General features: G+C 32.3%; 1 long non-coding RNA gene across 1 annotated transcript; it reads left to right on the forward strand.

The window, feature by feature from the left end:
- Window positions 1-4,332: 4,332 nt before the first annotated feature.
- On the forward strand, window positions 4,333-5,905 carry LOC141663838 (uncharacterized). The gene is made up of 4 exons (XR_012551682.1): window positions 4,333-4,709; window positions 4,789-4,840; window positions 5,051-5,273; window positions 5,699-5,905. It is a non-coding gene; the product is annotated as an uncharacterized LOC141663838 (long non-coding RNA).
- The last annotated feature ends 387 nt before the right edge of the window (window positions 5,906-6,292 follow it).

Genomic DNA, 6,292 nt, shown 5'->3' on the forward strand with positions numbered 1-6,292 from the left:
CCATCACTCTCAAATTCAATGCAATTATTGTCATAAATTTGGTCATCTAAGAAAGGATTGTTACTCAAGATTGAAAAATTAAAGAGAAGAGTCAAGTTTTTTACATGAGAATTCTGACACTAAAAATGAAGAATCTGTTCTTGTTATGTTCAGCGAGCAAGAGACCTCTGTCGATAACATATATTATGTAGACAGTGGATGTAGCCACCGCATGACTGGGAACAAAAACAATCTTATTAATCTCGATAAATCTGTCCAGCGTGAGATGAAAATAGGCGATGATAAGCGACACTTGGTAGGAGGATGTGGTGATGTCCTAATTCAAACCAAACAAGGCCTGAAGTATGTTCGTGATGTTTACTATGTTCCAGGTTTAAAACATAACTTTTTAAGTGTGGGACAGCTCCTGAAGAAGGGACATAATGTGTTTTTCAGAGGCGATCAGTGTGAAATAAGGGATAGTATAATAATCTTGTTGCAAGAATCAAAATGATGTCAAACAAGATGTTCCCTTTAAGCTAAAATATAGCGACACTCAACTGTTTTTCAAGTATTGTTAGTGATAAATCATGGTTGTGGTATCTTTGTTATAATCATCTAAGCTTCAGCGCATTGTCAAAAATCTGTGAGGAGCATATGGTACAAGGCATTCCATACATTAATTGACAAGATCAAGTTTGTGAAAGACGAACATTTGGTAAACACTATCGAGAATCTTTTTCTATAGGAATGGCTACAAGAGCGTCTCTACCATTGGAACTACTGCACTATGATCTATGTGGTCCTATGCGTATAAATTCTCTTGGAGGCAACAAATATTTTCTCACTTTTATTGTTCACTATAGTAGGAAGATATGGATTTATTTCCTTAAACAAAAGTCTGAAGTTTTTGGTGTCTTTAAGAATTTTAAAATATTTGTTGAAAAATAAAGTGGTTATCAATTGAAGGCTTTACATTCAGACCAAGGTAGCGAATATATGAATAGTGAATTAAAAAATTTCTTAAAAGAGAATGGCATTAAACATCAGTTGACTGTGAGGTTTACCCCTCAACAAAATGGGGTGGCCGAACGGAAAAATCGTATTATTACGGAACTTGTGCGCAGCATGCTTAAAACACAATGATTACCCCAATTTTTTTGGGCAGTAGCAGCAGCAGCGTGTTATGTTCTAAATCATGCTGCCACTAATGGAGTACAAGGAATGACCCTAGATGAGGCTTGGAGTCACCGTAAACCATGTGTCTCTCATATGAGAATGTTCGGTAGTATATGTTATTCTCATATACCATATAAAAAGCGAGGAAAACTTGACGACAAATCTGAAAAGTCTATTTTGATCGGCTATAGTGAGAATCCAAAATCATACAAGTTGTATAATCCTATCACTAAGAGGATTATCATTAGCCGAGATGTAATATTTGATGAGAAAGCGGCATGAGATTGGAATAACGATAAAGGAATTAACACCATAATTTTTGACAACACTCTCTTGGAGCCAATAGAAGAAGAAGCATTTCCTGGATAAAATGACGAGTTGCCACAATCATCACCAACTTCGTCAACAACACCAAGTTCCGACTCACCTCCTCCCAAAATAAGAAGCTTACAAGATATATATAGTCAAACAAGAAGGATTCTCGAGGAAGATTTTTCAAACTTTGCTTTACTTATGGACACTAATACAATTATTTTGAAGAAGCAGAACAAGAAGATAAATGGATAATGTCATTGAGACAAGAAATTGATGTTATTAACAAAAACCAAATATGGGATTTGGTGGAACTTCCTCCAGGAAGAAAAGCATCGGAGTGAAATGGATCTATAAAACCAATTGTAATGCTCAGGTAGAAATTAAAAAGCACAAAGCACGTTTGGTTGTGAAAGGCTACAAACAGAAGCAAGGTATAGATTATCAAGATATTTCTGCTCCTGTAGCTCGACTTGAAACTACTAGATTAATTCTTGCACTTGCTGCCCAGAAAAATTGGAATATTTTTCAAATGGACGTAAAATCAGCATTTTTAAATGGTCTTCTCCAAGAAGAGGTCTACATAAATCAACCACCTGGTTTTGTCTAAAAGGGAAAAGAAAATAAAGTGTGTCATCTAAAGAAAACACTCTACGGACTAAAATAGGCACCACGAGCGTGGTATAGCCGCATTGATAATTATTTTAAAAAGAATGGATTTAAAAAATGTCTATTTGAACACACTCTTTACATCAAAGAAAGTAAGAAATGTGATTTCTTGATTGTTTCCTTATATATTGGTAATTTAATCATCATAGGGAGCAGCATAACGGACATTGAAGGCTTCAAGAAAAGTATGATGCAGGAATTTGGAATGACAGATATGGGGTTTTTACATTTCTTTCTTGGGATAAAGCAAAATGACAAAGGTATATTTCTTTCTCAATAAAAATATGCCAGATATCTCATGAAAAAAATTAGAATGGAGAATGCCAAGCCATTCGTTACACCTGTTGCACTTGGAACAAAGTTGAGTAAAATGACAAATCTGAGAATGTTGATCCAAAGATATTTAGGAGCATGGTGGGGAATTTGATGTATTTAACAGCAACGAGACCTGACATAGCATATGGAGTAAGCTTAATCAGTAGGTTCATAGAGCGCCCGAAAAAATCTTAGTAGGATGCAGGTAAAATGATTCCGAGATATATACGTGGAACTCTAGGAGATGGGATTTACTATTAACGAGAAAGCAAAACTCAGATTGTGGGATTCTGCGATAGCTACTGGAGATTATGATGACAGTAAGAGCACTTTTGGGAGTGTGTTATTCATTGGATCATCTGTTGTATCATGGATGTCGAAGAAACAAGCCGATGTCTCTCTTTCAACCACTGACACAGAATATATTTCTTTGGCTTTAGCAGGATTCAAGCTCTTTGGATGGAATGGGTGCTACAAGAACTTAAACAATTCACTAAAGATTGCCCACAAATTTATTGTGACAATAATTATGTAATTGCCCTTAATAAAGATCCCACATTTCATGGCAAAATCAAACATATACGAATCAAATATCACTTCATTAGAGACTTGGTCAAGAATAAAGAAATCAATGTGAACTATTGTAAGACTGGAGAACAGGTTGCTGATATCTTTACTAAACCCCTGAAAAACAACATATTCAATGAATTCAAGACAAAACTTGGCGTTACAATGGTCTAGCTTAAGGGGGATTGTTGGAAGTATATGTTAGAACCTTTTGGAGCTTTAACTTATTTTCTCAGACATACACGTACTATTAATATTATTCATGTATCTGATATGTAAGTAGCAGGTCTTTCAAGTTCCCAGGATATTAAAAGCCACAATAATTCAATGTATTTGCTATTTTGTAATCCTATAAATAGGAACTAAATTTGCTGAGACAATGTAATCAATTATTCTGAGAATAAGTTTCTTCTCTGCACTTTTATCCCATCATATATAACTGCCCCTTAATTTTATTATAAATCAATAGATAAATCATAATCACTTTACCTTCCTCTTCAAATTTGATTTTTTATGGCGGTTACATTCTGCTCATGATCTCCTGTCATTACTATTATCTTTGGGTTAAAGGGCCATTCGCTCATCACTAATGTCACTCGAAGCCCCAACCCAATAATGGATCCATTTAGTCCCCTAGCCAATTCACACATTTGTCAATTTTTTGGTGTTGTGAAAGTAAGTCTTCAATTAAATTTAAACTAGTACTCTAATTTAGAAAAAATAACAAATTTTTTGTTTGAATATTTTTTCAGTGCTTAATATTTGACTTTAATATGAACTAAAACTATTTTGTGTATATAAACAAGTTAACAACATTTACATCAATCCATTCATCTATTATATCTTAATGAGCACTAGTGAAGATCCCCTCAAATTAGTACTAAGAATGACATTTTTATAAATATTTTGACCCATATTTTGACCCATATTCATAAATCAACTAATCCCTATATAAATACGCAAAGATCCATGGACTATCCACATCTTAAATGATATTTAAAATTATTAAAAAAATCAAATATCAATATTAAAAAGATCAAACATGTTATTAAAATAGATTTGTTTTTATACCCAATCAATTAGAGATCCACAATTCATGCCTTCAGTAAATCAAATTCAAAAATCATTACTACTTTCTTTGATAATCATTACTGTCAAATTTTAAATCTTTATTATCCATAATCTTACCAATCAAAGATCCATTCTCCACGCTAACAAGATTTCGAAATAACCTACTTTCTTCTCCGTTACTCTCCATTACTATCAAATTCAAAATCTTTATTATCTCCTCCGACTAACCCTAATTTTTAAATCATTCTCCATTCATACAATCATCTCTTTTTTTCTTTTTGTGTTTTCTTATGTTCTTCAATCTTAATGATTTTTTGTTATTTATATGTTCTTATATTTGTATGTTTATAATATACTTGTATTTGATTAATGTATGTTTGTTTGAAATTACATGATACAAAACAAGGATGATCCTAATATATCCATATATCATTCTCGGTTGTTTCATTCTTTTTTCCCATTCTTCCAATTTTTTCTTTGGGTTTTTATTTATGTGTTCATATATGTTTACGTGATTAATGTTTGATTGTTTGATTTATACAGGAGGATGATTTTACAAAGATATTGGGTGTATTGCGTTGACAATTTCCAATTGCCGATACATCAATGATAAAAAGGTTTAAGATATATATGTTTTATATTTATGTTATGGAAAAGTTGTGAAAAATTGGTTTGTTTATAGTTTGGTTTGAACAGGTCGGTAAAAATGGATAAATAATCACAAAAACTCTGCATCATGCACATCCAGGTATTTCTTCTGGTTATGTGTGTAATTCTGTTTGATTGTTATATAGGAGCTACTGATACATGTTTGATATATTGCCTTTGAGAAAATTCTTGCCATGTGTTATAAATTTTTTATGTGAAATGCTTCTATTATTTTTGTTGATAGCCCAGATAGATCAAAAGTACCATGTGTTATAATGTTTGTGATATATGTTCTTTTATATTTTTGCAGCAATTTCTTATGAACAAAGTAAAAAGTGTATTCCTTACAAGCAGGAAGCATTTTTTGAAATAAAACCAATTACTATCACATGCATTTTCCAAGGATGCAAATTGACTACATTTTAAGGTATTGTGGTTCTGTGACCGCATCGAGATTTTACAGGGATACACACAGACACTCCAGAACAACGACCACGATCATTTCTTATTGAACTTGACACTACTAATCTCAGGTTCATTTTAATTCTTTTTATTTTCAATATGCCATCCACTTTTCATGTAATGTTGCTTTAAAGAAAACAAGGTGTTCTTACTTGGGACTACTAATTAAATAGATTAGTAGTCAATTAAACTGATAATCTCTTACTTGGGCTTCACATTATTTTATATACTTAGATACTTATTAGCCTAATTTTTGTGAGTATAATATTTTATGGGTGTAGAATAACTTTATTTGTCAAAAGAGAACGCATACTTCTAAATCTAATCGATCTTGCACTTATCATATATTTTTCATTTACCCTGAATCAAAAATATCATGAATTTCCTACTTAGAGGTTTGATGTAACAACTACATATTTTTTGTAATTAAGTTATTTTTCATATACGACTAACAGATTTTACTAAATGATTAATAGTTGTGTGTTTATATACTCAGATATGTACGAGACTAGCAATCATATTTGTATGTATTTGGAGAATCTGATTCAGATGTTAAATAGGCTGAAAGGTTGTTGGATATATCATTTATCCTTCAATTTTTCATAAACATCGAAGAAGATGAAATGCCATTTAGCGGAGGATCCGTGCTACCTTTATTCCCACATTGCACTTTATGGTAGATACTGGTCAGATATGCAAATTGTGCAAGTTACTGAACTTCTGCCTTTTTCACTGTATAGTAATCCTACAAAATAGTGCAACCTGAACTTTCTTTAAAGAAAAATGATTTAAAAACTCCAATATTTTAATAACAACTCAAACCCTTTGATTCAAACAATGTTACCTCGGCCTTGCCTAGGAAAAAAATTTCAACACTCTACTTATTTTGGTGTGTAATTTACAGGCCTGGAGATTCGAATAAAGTCAAAAAATGAACTCCACGGATATGAAAGATCAAATCCAAAGCCTCATAAGAAGTTGATTAATTGTATTACTGTGGCAAAACCTAATACAGTATCTACTTTAACTATCAAGAAAAGTGAAAGTTAAAGAAATGTTCAGAATTCCTACAAGGCGACAAAGAATTCTG

This window comes from Apium graveolens, chromosome 6 (genome assembly GCF_009905375.1).
Source record: "Apium graveolens cultivar Ventura chromosome 6, ASM990537v1, whole genome shotgun sequence".
In the NCBI taxonomy this organism is placed as follows: domain Eukaryota; kingdom Viridiplantae; phylum Streptophyta; class Magnoliopsida; order Apiales; family Apiaceae; genus Apium; species Apium graveolens.